The sequence below is a fragment of the Rhinopithecus roxellana genome, chromosome 5 (genome assembly GCF_007565055.1).
Source record: "Rhinopithecus roxellana isolate Shanxi Qingling chromosome 5, ASM756505v1, whole genome shotgun sequence".
Classification (NCBI taxonomy): domain Eukaryota; kingdom Metazoa; phylum Chordata; class Mammalia; order Primates; family Cercopithecidae; genus Rhinopithecus; species Rhinopithecus roxellana.
Window position 1 is genome coordinate 133,550,954 of NC_044553.1, and position 14,107 is coordinate 133,565,060.

The window sequence follows — 14,107 nt, forward strand, 5'->3', positions numbered from 1 at the left end:
CTGCAGCCTCAAACTCCTGGGCTCAGATGATCCTCCTGTCTCAGCTTCCCAAGTCGCTGCAACTACAGGTGTGTGCCACCACACCTGGCTTTTTTTTTTTTTTTTTTTTTTTTGAGACAGGGTCTCACTCTGTCATCCAGTCTGTAGTGCATTGATACAATCTTGGTTCACTGCAACCTCTGCCTCCTGGTTCAAGTGATTCACCCACCTCAGCCTCCCCAGAAGCTGGGACTACAGGTGTGCGGCACCATGCCCAGCTAATTTTTGTATTTTTTGGTAGAGCCAGGGTTTCACCATGTTGGCCAAGCTAGTCTCACACTCCTGACTTCAGGTGATCCACTTGCCTAGGCCTCCCAAAGTGCTGGAATTACAGGCGTGAACCAGCGCTCCCAGCCACGATGGGCTATTTTATTTTTATTTTTGTGGAAATGGAATCTCGCTATCTTGCCCAGGCATGCCTCAATTTCCTGGCCTCAAGTGATTCTCCCACTGTGGCCTCTCAAAGTGCTGGGGTTACAGGCATGACCCACTGGCCTCACTCATTCATTCATTTATTAACTCAAGACTTCTATGTTAATCACCTATGATTTAAAATTTAATATGACTAAAACATCATCTTTCATCTGAAAAAGTTTGATCAGGATTTACGATCCTGGTGTCAACTTCAGGAACCCCCTATATATGGATGACCTGCACAATGACATCCTCAACCTGAGTCTTTTATCCTCTCTCCATGTGTTTTCAGGACATATTTTAAAACATAATATTCTGGAAGCAGAATGCATATGCATCAGGTTTTCCCTAAATCACTCATGTCCTCATTTCCCCATTTTTAAATGAATATTATTCATCTTCTTGGGCCTCTAGTCTGTCATCCTTTATGGGCAGGGATGATCTCTTCGTTTCTGCTTGGCCTCCTCAAATAGGGTGGCACGTGGTGCATGGCTCATAGCAAACTTCAAACAAGATTGTCTGACTAAGTCATTTAAATGACTAACTGAATTCTGAGTGGTGAGAAGGCATTCAGTACAGTTCTGTATTTAGTCTCGCAGAGGTTGGGTGGCATGTGATAGATGAGGCAAGAATAGCAAACCGATAAAATTCCACGGTGTCAGTTCAGCACTCCTTTATAAGCTTGACTTTGGGTCATTTTATTCATGTATTCTTCAGCATTCTTTTATTGAGCATTGTCAGAAAACCTGACTCAAACCACCATAGCAAGAAAGAGAAAGGGGCTATATTAACTCCAATAGTGTGAAGTTCAAAGACCAATTCAGCATATTTTCATGGCGTATTAGAGATTCAGGAACTCAAATGATAATCTCATGCCTATTTCTCTTTTTCCATGTCTTGGCTTTTTTTTTTTTTTTTTCTTTTTTCTTTTTTGAGACGGATTCTTGCTCTGTGGTCCAGGCTGGAGTGCTGGAGTGCAGTGGCACGATCTCGGCTCACTGCAAGCTCCGCCTCCCAGGTTCATGCCATTCTCCTGCCTCAGCCTCCCGAGTAGCTGGGACTACAGGTGCCCGCCACTACGCCCGGCTAATTTTTTGTATTTTTTAGTAGAGATGGGGTTTCACTGTCTTAGCCAGGATGGTCTCCATCTCCTGACCCCCTGATCCGCCCACCTCGGCCTCCCAGAGTGCTGGTAATACAGGCGTGAGCCACCGCGCCCGGCCGGGTTCTCTTTTACTCTGTGTTGGTTTCTTTCTCAGGCCGACTTTTGTCACATGACAGAAAAAAATGGCCGTCCACAGCCACAAACTACCTTCATACACTGGTGTTTTAAAGGAAAGGAACCCCTCTCTTCTTTGGTATTTAGATGTCAGATCTCAAGGAACACTCCAATTGGCCCTGTTTGAGTCATGTGCTCATCCCTGAACCAATGGTTTTGGATGTGGACTACTCTAATTGGCCAATTCAGGTTGCACCCCTCACATCTGGATGGGGGCAATGAGGCCCCTCCAGGGCCACAGGGAAGAGGGAGAGAAGTGGTTGTCCAAAGAAAGGAATGCTGAGAACAACATACATCCACTATACTCCTCCTCTCCCTAAATCCACCTGCCCCAGCATTTTTTTTTTTTTTTTAAATAGAGATGGGGGTCTCACTGTATTGCCTGGGTTGCTTTTGAACCCCTGAGCTCAAACAATCCTCCTGCCCCAGCCTCCCAAAGTGCTAGGGTTACAGGTATAAGACACCATACCTGGCCTTTTTTTGTTTGTTTTTTGGAGACAGGGTGGTCTCACTGTCACCTAGGTTGGAGTGCTATGGAGTGGTCACAGCTCACTGTAACTTCAGACCTTCAGACTCCTGGGCTCAAGCCATCCTCCTGCCTCAGCTTCCCAAATAACTGGACTATGGGCACATGTCACCATGCCCCGTTGTTGTTGTTGTTTTTTAATATTTTTTTTTTTTTTTTTTTTTTTGGAGAGACAGGGTGTTGCTATGTTTCCTAGGGTGGCTTCCTACCTTGGCCAGCTAAAGTGCTAGATGCAAGTATGAACCACCACACTCAGCCTGCTCCAGCATTTTAACCAGAGAAGTTACCATTTCTTCATCCTCCCAAAACTGTATTGTGTTAGAAGATTAAAGAGAAGACACTAGGCTTTTCCAAGAGATGGCTGCATTTGTATGGATGCTGATTTATTCTCAAATCTTTAGACATATTTTATAACATTCTTATTGGTGGTCATTGGAAGAGAAGCCTTCCCATTCCTAGCTCACAAGTTTTCTTCTCAAATATTTTAGCCTTGAATATTTATATAGACACATCTATATGTATGTATATTCATATATATATAAATGTTTCAAAATGTTAAATTAGACATCCCCCCGCCCCCCTTCCCAAGTCACTACCACTCCAGGGAAGAGCTTGGGAGGCTTGTTTCTCCTGGTGGGTGTTTGATTGATCCAGGGAAGAGCAACAGGAAGAAATCACCATAAACAGGTTTATGTAATTTGCAGACTACAATAACAGCTAGTTTCAACTTCATGTTTGATTTCATGATATCATCCTGCTTTTCATTGTAAGAATTCTGCATGGCATAAGTTTTTGTTTCAAGCAGAGCAAAACATTTGCTTTTGAAAACTGTGTGATAACTCCATGGATCACCAGGGACATCTGAAAAACTGATATTGAGATTTACTTTATCTATACCAGGACTTGCAAAATCAAATGCCCCCAAGGGCTAGGCAGGTTGGGTGGAGACTGTGTCAAACTGGGTATTTAAGTCCCATTTCAAGGGGTAGCTTCTAGTGGACTCCAGCCTATTGTTGCCATAAGGAAGTGCATGCCATGGAAGATATTAATTGTTTACTATTTTCTGGTTCCTTTCTCCTCCGTGGTCCATGGGAGGACTGAGCTTCCTTGCATCTTTGAAATTAAGAATGGCCATGTGACTTGCTTTGGCCAATGAAACGTAAGCTAAAATGATGTATGTCACTCCAGGAGGAAAAATTTCACTGCTAGTGCTCGGCCCTCTCTACTTCTTTTTCTCTGCCCTGGTGGCCATGAATGCACTTGTTGATATGAAGGTATCAATACTGAGGCATCATCTATAAGACAGCTGCCCTGGAGAATCACTTCAATCCACAGTTGTCTTGTGTGAGTGGGAAGTAGTCTTTCTTTTGTCAAGCCAATGAGTTTGGGGGGATATTTGTTACTGCAGCAAAACCTAGCTTATCCTGACTATTACATATGCCCAATGTTGCCTGACTTTGATATTTTTAAAAGAGAAGTTTGAAATCTAGATTTTTATATGAAATCTTTGCTATATTAAAACATTTTTTTCTACAATTATTTTTTTGAGATGGGAGTCTTGCTATGTTGCCTAGGCTAGACTTGAACTCCTGGGATCAAATGATCCTTCTGCTTCAGTCTCCTGAGTAGCTGGTACTACAAGTGAGCACCACCATGCCTGTCTTTTAAAAAAATGAATTTAAGGTTGAAGCCAGAAAAGCCAGATTTTCAGCCCTGCCAGCTACAGGTTTGCAATTTTGGTCTATAGAATTTGAGTAGAGACTGGAGCAGCAATCCTGTGTGAACTCCTACAGTGCTTATAGCCTGTGTTGCATCATTAGCTCTTAGCTACTCTTGGTCTTGCTATTGATTAGCTTGTAAATCATTTTTCCTAATTAGATGGGACATTGGAACAGGTGAGAAATCATGTCTTAAAGTTTGTGTACCTTGAGGGTGCACAGATTTTCAGTAAATACTAGGATAAAGACTAGCTGACTGGCTGATTACTCAGAACTATCACTTTCTGCTTTGATTTTGGAGGAGCAGGTCTGGGGAATTCACTATTTTACCTCACCATTTCAGTTTTCCCCTCTTTGCAAAGAGCTTGGGATTCATCAATGTCCATTAAACTTTAAAATGAAATAGTCCACATAAGTCACAGATGCAAAACCCCCTGTATTAATTAGGACTTTTCTAATTGCAAGTAATAGGAAACCCAAATTCAAACTGCCTTGGGTAAGACATAATTTACTGATTCCTATAGCTAAAACCTGCAGAGGTCAGGATAATGTCAGGCGTGACTGAATTCAGGAACTCAGGCAATGTCATTGGAACTTGATCTGTCTTTCCCTCCGTGGCTTGGCTCTACTCTTCCTCCCATTAGCTTCACTCTCAGTAGATCACTTTCATGTGGTGGCTTCTGGCAGCTTCTCTTTCCAGCAGATCCGCAAAATTCCCAGTCTCATGAGATTTACTTGGGATGTGTGAGGATCTCTCAATCAGCCCATTGGCTAGGGCTGGGTGGGTTAATCAGGACTTTTCTACTTCTGATAGGAAATTTAAATTCAAACTGCCTTAGGCTGAGTCACTTGTCTGTCCCTAAGAGCCAGCGGTAGATCAGCTCCATCCAGCATCCAATGTCTGCATAAAGGACCCAGTTTATGCCTCTCCCTCTAGCCACTCCCAGAGGCAGTGACTATGTAGAGGGGCCTAGTAGGGAGTATGTGACCAGAAGGGAGGCCTTGGAGCTGTGTTCTTATAGCATCCTATATGAAATTGAAAAACTCCATATCAAATAACAGAGAAGACCTAATGGAGATTATAGGGAGGTAGAGGGGACTAAAGACCTCCCAAGTCACCCCTTGGTGTCACTCCTGTAACATATTTAATTTGTGGGGGAAGCAAAGGCCCAGTAGGACTGCTGGTGGCCCAGCCATAGTCCAAAACAGGCCCTAGAGAGGACAAGCTCTAACCACACACCCTAATTATTAGTCCCTGCATATAGATCAGTTTATTTTATCCAAAGCCCCAGACGAGACACATCAAGTAGTATTGCCTCTGTTCTATGTTTTGTTCCATATAAACATCCAGACACAGATCTCACAGGAGAAACATCATGAGGCAGTTTCACAGTCCCTGGCTTTGATCTTTACACTGTAGTAAAGGTGTCATTGGCCTTTCTAGGGTGGAGAGTCATGCTCTTCCACAAGAGTATCAAATTACTGCTCATTTTCCAATGTACAGTCTTTCAGGGTCTTGCTTTCTGCTTACCTGCCCACACCAATGCTGTGAGGGAGATTGCTAATGGCGAAGGTGAAAATGGTCAGGCAATGTCATTGGGACTTGGTCTGTCTCTCCTTCTATTAGCCCAATTCTTTTATCCAGAAAGATTTCACTGCACTGGGGAAATAAGGAGAATAAAGACTCATGCACTCACTCACATGGGAGAGACATGCATGTTCGGGTTTGATCAATTGCACGCATCTGTCTCAAGTCTTGTTGTTTCTTTCACTCTGAGCATCTGCACTCCAAGAAGGCATGAACTTTTTTCTTTCACTTCCTTTCTTCTATGGGTGATGACCTGACATCACTCTCAGAAGGAGGCCGAAAGTCGCTGAGTATAAAACTCATCACTCTTATCTGGCTTAGGCAGAAGGTAGGGGGCTCGATGGGTACCCAGGAGCTCTGGAGGTAGGAGATGCCACCTAGGGAACCCCGTTCTACCTGAGGGCTCTGTGTCTCTGCCTTTGTAGACTGCAGGGCACCATGGATGTCACCTTCCCTCTGGAGTCCCCTTCACCATTTCCTCTCTAGAAAGATGGAAGGTGGGAGTGGGGTTGGCTATTGAAGCTGTAACGGGGAAGAAGGCCACTTGGGGTCTGCTGAGGGCTGGATCTGCTCACTGCTGTGTCCGGAGTGGAAAGGAGAAGCCCGTGGAGCAGGGCACAAGCCCAAGGGTCAAACTGTGCCAGCAGCAGAGCAAGCCGCGGTCTCAGGCTGCAGCCCTAGCGGAGGGCAGGCTGGTGCAGCGAGCCGCCTCGGGGCCTAAGGGCGCTGGCGGGGGCCGGTGGGTAGGGGTAGGAGTCCCCAGATGCCTTCATCTCAGCCCATCCTTCTCCACCGAAAAATAAAGCAGGCTGGCGAGATCGCCTCCTCACCCGCTCAGTCCTGAAGTGTCCAAGGATGAAATTGTGCTGAAATTGTCCCTGTCTCTCTCAGTTTGGGGGGAAGCGCCGGAACTGAGGTACATGGTTAGCTCAGGCTGTGCGTGAAGGGACTTTTGACTTGTCCCCCGGCCCCGGCCTCTCGCTTCTTTCTCCCAGGGCTGCGGCTGCTGCCTGGCGGGCACAAGCCGGGCGGCGGTGCGCGGGGGGTGCGCTTACATAACCGCTCGCCGCGTCCTGCTTTCTCGCGCGCTCCTGCACCATGGGGTGGCGGAGCCGGGGGACTGGATGGAACCCGGTCCACCCCCGCGGGGAGAGGAGCGCAAGCGGCCGCGGGAGGAGGGCGCCCAAGGCGGCGGGGGAGGTTAAGGTCAGTGGGTGTGAAGCGCCGGCTCCACACCCCCTCCTCCCGGGTCCCCTCCTTCCCTTCCTCTCCGTCCCCCTCTGACGTCTGGAGCTGGCAGCTCGGCCGGTTCCGCATTCCCGACCCCTCCCCGCCGCCCAGGGGCCGCTATATAGCCGGGGCTGATGCAACCCGTCCCGCCGCCCGCCACAGCCTGCGGGAGGGACGCTCGGCGGCCGCGACGGGGGGCGCTGGCGGCGGCGGACGCTGCAGCGGCGGCGGGGCTGGCGCCGCGGCGGCTCCCGGGCCGGGACAGGCCTGGGCACCGGGCGGAGCTCCGCGGCCGGGCGGCAGCGGCGCGGAGCGGGCACGGCGCCTGCAGCCGGGCCCTGGCCCCGGGGGCGCCGCCTCCGCCCGCAGCTTCTGCACGGTGGGTGCGAGGGCGCGCGCTGGGGGCGCCTGGCCGGGCCGGGCCGGGCCGGGCCGGGCGGGGCGGGGCGGGGCGCTGCGCGGGCACCTGGGACGGCCGCCCCCGCGCGGGCGGAGCGCGAGGAGCCACAGCCCAGCCCCGCGGGGAGGCTCCCGCAGCCCAGGGACCCCGATCTTTCCCCGCGCCGGGCGCTGCAGCCGGGCCCCTCCCGCGAGGCGCCCGGCAGCCCCAGGCTTCCTTTTGGTTCCTGCCCCGGGACGGGAGGCTCCGTCCGCTCCCTGGGCAGCCGGGGCGCTCCCTCCTTCTCCCTCCCGCGCTCTCCTCCCCTGTCCGTTTGCAGGGAGGTGCTCTCCTCGGGCGGCGGGGAAGGCGGGGTGAGTGGGGAGAAAACTGCCCGCGGAGACTGGCTGTGCGGGTGGAGATGGAGGGTGAAGGGCCAGGGAGGTGCGAGGTTGGGGTGGGGGTTCGACTGTGGAGGGATGACAAGGACCTGCTGGCAGGGAGGAAGCGTGACTCCCGGAGGACCCGGACCCGGAGGAGAGTATTGAGAAGGGCTCTGGATTTCCATCCAATGAAGGCAGCTTCTCTCATGGTCATTGCTTTGGAGCTCTGGGCTGGGAGAGGATCTAGGGGTGGCCGGGGTCCCCTTTGGGCTCTCCTGTCTCCCACGCCAGGTTATATAAGGAGGCAAGCAGGCTCCTGTAGGTAACCAGCCTCTCCCTTGCCCAGCCCAGCTTAGAAGGCTGTCCTCTGCTCCTCCCCTCAAAGGAGGTTGTCGAGGGGTAGGGGTGCAGTTGGGGGTGGGAGAGTGTGGGGGTGGAGTGGGCCTTCCACCTGGACCCCTGGACCTTGGGATGGCAGAGCCAGGCTTTGCCTGGGTCAGTGGGAGGAGCAGGGAAGATGAGGAGGCTGGAGAAGATGGGGAGGTCCTGGCTCTTTTGCAGGGATGGAGAGGCTGGTGGAAGGAGAAATCAACCGACCCCCTTGGGTCATCTCCAGTTGCAAGATGGCCTGGCCCTTGCCCAGGGTGCTGCCCTCCCTATTGGAATCCAGGGCATGGGGCTATGGCCCGACCACGTGTGCTTAGGGCAAATGTGCTCAGGTCTGTATCTCAGAAAGGGCTTGCAGCCTGTTTAGGCGTGTGTACCCAGGCTTAAATCTTGGTGGTCTCTCCCTAGGGTCTTAATTTGAGGAGCATCAGGAATTGGGAAGCTTTGAACCATGTTTGGGTACATTTGTACCCAAACGTCCTTTAAGCCCTTGATAGGAGCTGCATTCACATATCTCCCTTCCCCCCAACCTTCCTTCCCTGAGGGTTTTTAAAAAACACTTCCCATTGCGTTTACCTTTCCAGCAAATCTGGCTGCAGCTTGGATGGATGGCTTATCTTCCTTTGCAGGTTTCTAGGGGAGAGTTTAACCAGGTATCAGGTGTGAGCACGGCTCTGATTTTATATAAACCTGAGGATCCAGGAAGAGAAGCAAAATCTATTCTCATACCTCTGGGTGGTTAAGGTTTTGCCTTGTTTAGAGCAGGGAGGATGGATTTCTCAAAGACTCTTCTGTTCCCTTCTACTTTGGCTTTGGTTCAGAGCTGCAGGCAGCTCCAGAATCTTCCTGAAGAGCTGGGTGCTGTGCGATTTGAAGGGCTGCAGGGAGTCGTGGGTGTGTAGACCTCTAGCTTTTCTCCTAGGTTGGCTGCAGTCACCTTCAAGGAGATGTGTTGCAAAGTGGTGACAATGCCCCATAGAAACGGTTTGGATAAGGGTCTCCCCACTCACCCACTGCCTAACTTTTGCAGCTATTACCAGGGAATGCTCCTACTGACTCCCTGGGTTTGTTGTCATCTCCCTACCTGTTTGCAGGATGTGTGGGCATCTTTTCCAACCTGCAGAATCCCTGGCAGGAATAGGCTTTCTGGGCCTCATTTGTAGTGGGGCTACTGGTGTTGCAATGGGCTGTCTCTCTCAGTGTCTGCTTCCATCTCCCCTCTGGAAAGAAAGGGGCCAATGCTGACTCTAGGCTGGCCTGCTCAGTATTCATTCAGCCCCAGCTCAACTTGAGCAATCAGAGCCAGGGTTGAGGGCAAGCAACATTCTTTTCTGCCTTTCTGCTGCAGGATGCAGTTTGCTTTTTTTCCATGTGAATGAATTATGTTTGAAACCGAAATGGGAGGAAGAGAAAAATGGAGTGAGTGTGTATGGGTATGTGTGTGTGCATACCTATATAGGCAGGGGAGGGCAGCAGGCACATTATTTTTCCATTTTCCTTTAATTAAGGCTCTGTGGAGGTGTGTTTGAAAACAGAGGGTCTCCTATGCCTTTGAGGAGGGTGAGAACACTGTTTTGGCTGCATCCCGGGCCATATGCAGTGTATGGTGGCCAATGAAACCGGGCCTGGCTCGTTCTGTTGCTTGTCTTGGCAGTCGGTTCCGTGGCTTGTATTACCAACTCTGGAACTTAGGGACTGCCAAGCTCCATGTGCCTGTGTATGTGTGTGTGCGTGTGCATGTGTGTGCACACGCGTTCTTGTGTGTGTGTGTGTGTGTGGTTTGGCCTCTCGGAACTCAGCAGAGACAAATGCCTTAGTGACCCAGTCTTGGAATTTTCAGCCTGTGTTTCTTTACTTATTGCTGGCTGTGGGAGGCCTGGCCAGAGCCCACCATTCTTAGTTGTTGTTGTTTTTTAGTCTATTTTCTTGCTGCAGCCCATGGGATTTTGTTGCGGAGCTCCATTTGCAAAGCTTCAGCTGGCCAATGGCATTTTTAAAAAAAACACCAGGGCGGTTATCACACCTTGTGTGTGTGTCTGTATTAGGTGTGGTACTGTTAACCCCTGCCAGCCACCAAGGACCAGAACTGGCGTGAAGCCGAAGGGGGAATAGAAAGCTCGTCCAGTAGCTGTACGCTCCCAGCTTCCTCTTGCTGCCTGGGTTAAAGATTCCTGGCCGAGATAACTTCATATGTATTTACTGAGCACCTACATTAGGCAGAGCACAAAGCTGTGTTATAGGCAAGGCCCTGGAAGCATTTCTCTGGTCTCCAGGGAAAACCAGGAGTTTCCTGGGGGTTGGTTCCAGGTTCTCCTATGGCTGGGATGGCTGTGCAGGGATCACGGCTGCCAGTGTTCAGTGGCTTCTCTTGAACCTAGCTACCCCTCATTGTCTTCTTAGGAAGCAGTGCAGGGATGGAGTAGATAAAACGGCACAGGAGATGCTGGCTGTCTGCCTTGGGGCAGGAATGGAAACCTAGTTCTTGATGGCACCTTGTTACCAGTGTCTGTGCAGCCGTGTTCTGGCCTGCAGGGTGGAGGAGACCTTAGAGGAAACCGAGGCCAAGGGCAGGTGCTGGGCCCCATTTCTGCACCTTCTACCCAGCCCTGACCTGGCACCCTTTGTTTCTGTTCTTCAGTCAACTGCCAGGATGCAAGATGGTCCTGCCCTCTTGGGATTTAGAGCTGGAAAGTGGGAGAGCAGAGAATCCTCTGGGGAGAATCCTCTTCATGGCTGCAGGAAAGAGAGACTAGTCCAGAAGGGACCTTGAGGGGTCATCTGGCACTAGTGCCCCTCCAGGAAGGAAGGCCCTGGTGGCCACACTGACTTCACACTTACTATGTGCAGGCACTGTTCCAGGTACTTTCCAAGTATTAACTAATTTAATCCTCTTGACAGTTAAACAGGGCAAATAACATTGTTATTCTTACTTTACAGCTGAGGAAAGAGAGGCACAGAGAGGTTAGAGAACTTGCCCAAGGGCACACAGCCAGTAAGGGACAGATCTAGGATTCACACTCAGGTGATCTGGCTCCAAAACCACCACTCTTAACCCCACCTTCCTCTTGGTCTGCAGAGCTGGGGACAGCCATCTGAAGAGAGCCTTTTGCTGCTCGCCTGCACTCTCAGTCTTGGAGCCCTCCCCCCATCATCTTGCTTCTCGCCTTCTGGATCTCCTCGACTTTTGGAAGCTGCGTGACCTACGTCATTCAGATTCCAAGAGAGAGGTCATCCTGGGTGACTCCTTAGCTCCAAGAAGAGGCTTTGTGGTTGATTCTCCAAGATTAATGGTAGCAGGTACTATGCGCCATGACCACTGGCCTGGCACCTTTCTGACCTTCTCTGTGGACTCCTGCCCTCTGCATTCTGTTCTCTTCTGGGAATCTTCCCAGGCTTTGGCTCCCAAGATCTCCCACTTCTCTTGTTGAGTCTTAATCGCCATTGCCCATGCCCTGCCCTCAACTGTAAACTCCCTCCCTCCTTGACTTGTCACTCTCACCTCCACGTTCTCTTAGCACCAAGCCTTGAGCCTTAGGCCATCTGCACCCACGTGCACACCCATTTTTATTCCTCATGGCAGCCGAAGCCAGCTGGTGGCCTGGAGGGGAGCTTACCTTCTCAAAGAGGCCCAGGAGTTTTATAGCCTTGAAACCTTTGTTTCTATGGACAGAAAGTTCATGATAACAGATGCTAAGTTTCTCTTAACCTCTTTTTATTTACCTGTCTTTGCCATTCTGGATGAAAATGCTGATTTTTGGGCACTTTCTAACAATAATGGCCCTTATAAATTTGACTCATAAAATAAGACTGTTATTTATTTATAGACACTTCCATTAAAAAAGATTTAAGGACCGGGCATGGTGCCTCACACCTGTAATCCCAGCACTTTGGGAGGCTGAGGCGGGCAGATCACCTGAGGTTGGGAGTTCAAGACCAGCCTGACCAACATGGAGAAACTCTGTCTCTACTAAAAAATTAGCCAGGCATGGTGGTGCAAGCCTGTAATCCCAGCTACTTGAGGCTGAGGCAGGAGAATCACTTGAACCCGAGAGGCGGAGGTTGTGATGAGCCGAGATCATGCCATTGCACTCCAGCCTGGGCAACAAGAATGAAACTCCGTCTCAAAAAAAAAAAAAAAAAAAGATTTAAGGCGTTAGGTTTGTGCAAAAGTAACCGCGATTTTTGCCATTACGCTCAATGGCAAAAACCGTGATTACTTTTGCACCAACCTAGTATCTTACAGATTTACATACCAAAAAATGAGAGAAGAAAACCAGAGGAAAAAGCTTAATAAGTTACCTTTAGCTTTTCTTTTGGCTGAAATGATACTTCATGTTAGTATCTCCCAGGAGGCTCTATTTTCTAGACTTGAAATGTTTTGTGGCTTTTCTTCTGCTTGTACAATGCAGTGCCCTAACTGTGTGCCCACAGACCACTGAGGAAGAGTAGAGAGTACAGCTATCAGACCTTTTTTTTTTCCAAGTTCTTTCCTCTTAGATCCATCTGGTCCCCATTTTCTTCAAGCTGGCTTTCAGGGAGCTGCATCATAATCTTAGGATCAACAACAGCTTAGGGTCTACTCTGACCTTCTGAACCTCATCTATCTGATTCATGCCTTGCTAGTCGCCATCTTGGATGTGTGCTTTGCCCAGCTTTCCTTCATTGGCTGACTTCCAACTTATTCCTGGTCAGTGTCCCGCATTGCCAAAGTCTTCTTGGATTCCAGGCCTGTATTTTGAGGCACAAGCCCCATTTCCCAATGTTGGTGTTCTGCCAATATATAGAGCTTGCTCCTTATTTATACCCCCTAGTTACTCATGGAGACACTGAGGATGTTTATCTGCCTTTCAGACCTCCTGGGCCCTGAAGGGAAAAAACTCTGGGTTCTTCTCCTGAAGCGTTTAGTGCGTAGTTCTTCTTTTCCTACTAAATTGTTTCCGTATGGAACAACCAGTGTGGGAGATGATTTCACCTCTTGTCATCTTTCCTAAGTCTTCCTTGCAGTGGGTAAGTTCCTTCTGGATGTTATTGGTTCCTTGCCGCTGCCACCTCCACCGCCCCCCTCCCCCTTTTTATAGATCCTTAAATCACATAAAATTGTTTTATTTTTCAAATCACTAAAGTTGCCTTTCTGCCTTAGATCGTCAGCCAGCTCTTTGCAGTTAATGAGGATCCAATTATGAAAGGCAGCTGCTCAGCTCCTCCATCTTCTGTGCTCCCCCACCAGAGATGTTTAGGATGACTTCTGGCTGGTGAATGTCAGCTGCTGTGGTTGTCTCCTAGGAATGGCATGGCTGAGGGCTTTGTGGTTTGTATCTGAGCAGTTAGGGGGCTCTTTTGTAGGGGGAGGAAAGAGAGGGGGACTTTTGCTTCTACAAAGGAAAGACTAGTACCTCGTCTCCTGGGTGAGGCTTGCCACTGGGATGGATTCACAGGGGAGCAGGAATGGCAAAATTTAGGGGCCCCTGCTCCCAGAGGGTGGCTGCCCCTTCAGAGGGTTCCACAGTAGCAGAAAATTCATTGTATTTTGGGATCATGTTAGTGTCTCATTTCTACCATCTGTGTGAGAATAAACAGAAGCTGCAAACAGCCTATCATTCCCGGAACAGAATGGGGTCTGGCTTCCATCTCCCAGAGATGGAAGGTTTAGGCAGGGAAATACACAGAAGCCTCTGGAGTGTTTTTCTTGGGGTCTACTGTGGGAATGAATAACTTGGAGGTGAAATTACAGCCTGATAATGAGCATCTAAGATTCCAGAGACGGATTCTTACCCCATTTGCTGAATTTTGCTCTGCTGTGAATTTGCTGTCATTTGTTCATTCATTTATTTACTTAGTTCTTACTTCAACAAGTATTATTGATGACCTTTTCTGTGCCAGAAATGATGCTAAGCACTGGGGTCACCTGGGCAACAACCAGCCATGACTGCTGCTTACCACTTGGAATCACCACGCTGCTGGCCACATGGTCACATGATTTGTTCCCGGCACAGTTTTGCTACAAGGAATAGGTCTTCCTGCTGGCTCCTTCCCTGTTCTCCTTAGAGGAGGCCAGGGGAGACATGCAGCTCATCTACAGTGCCCTGGAGCAGCCTCCTACGTGGCAGGCTGCGGCCCTCTCTGCATTGCAGGTTCCATTCCAGAGGGCTGAGAGGGGGCTCTCT

At 49.6% G+C, this 14,107-nt stretch overlaps 1 protein-coding gene across 4 annotated transcripts in view; it reads left to right on the forward strand.

The window, feature by feature from the left end:
* The first annotated feature begins 5,833 nt into the window (after positions 1 to 5,833).
* Positions 5,834 to 14,107, forward strand: part of JDP2 (Jun dimerization protein 2) — a 43,195-nt gene continuing 34,921 nt past the window's right edge. Inside the window, exons 1-4 of one of the 4 annotated variants that reach the window (XM_010382671.2) lie at positions 10,151 to 10,802; positions 11,020 to 11,240; positions 12,795 to 12,950; positions 13,084 to 13,251. The gene's annotated coding sequence lies outside the window, so the exon portion shown is untranslated. Of the gene's footprint in view, positions 5,893 to 6,959; positions 7,174 to 7,302; positions 7,548 to 10,150; positions 10,803 to 11,019; positions 11,241 to 12,794; positions 12,951 to 13,083; positions 13,252 to 14,107 lie in introns of those variants that run through there. The other 3 variants (XM_030930986.1, XM_030930987.1, XM_010382672.2) reach the window with 3 other exon arrangements.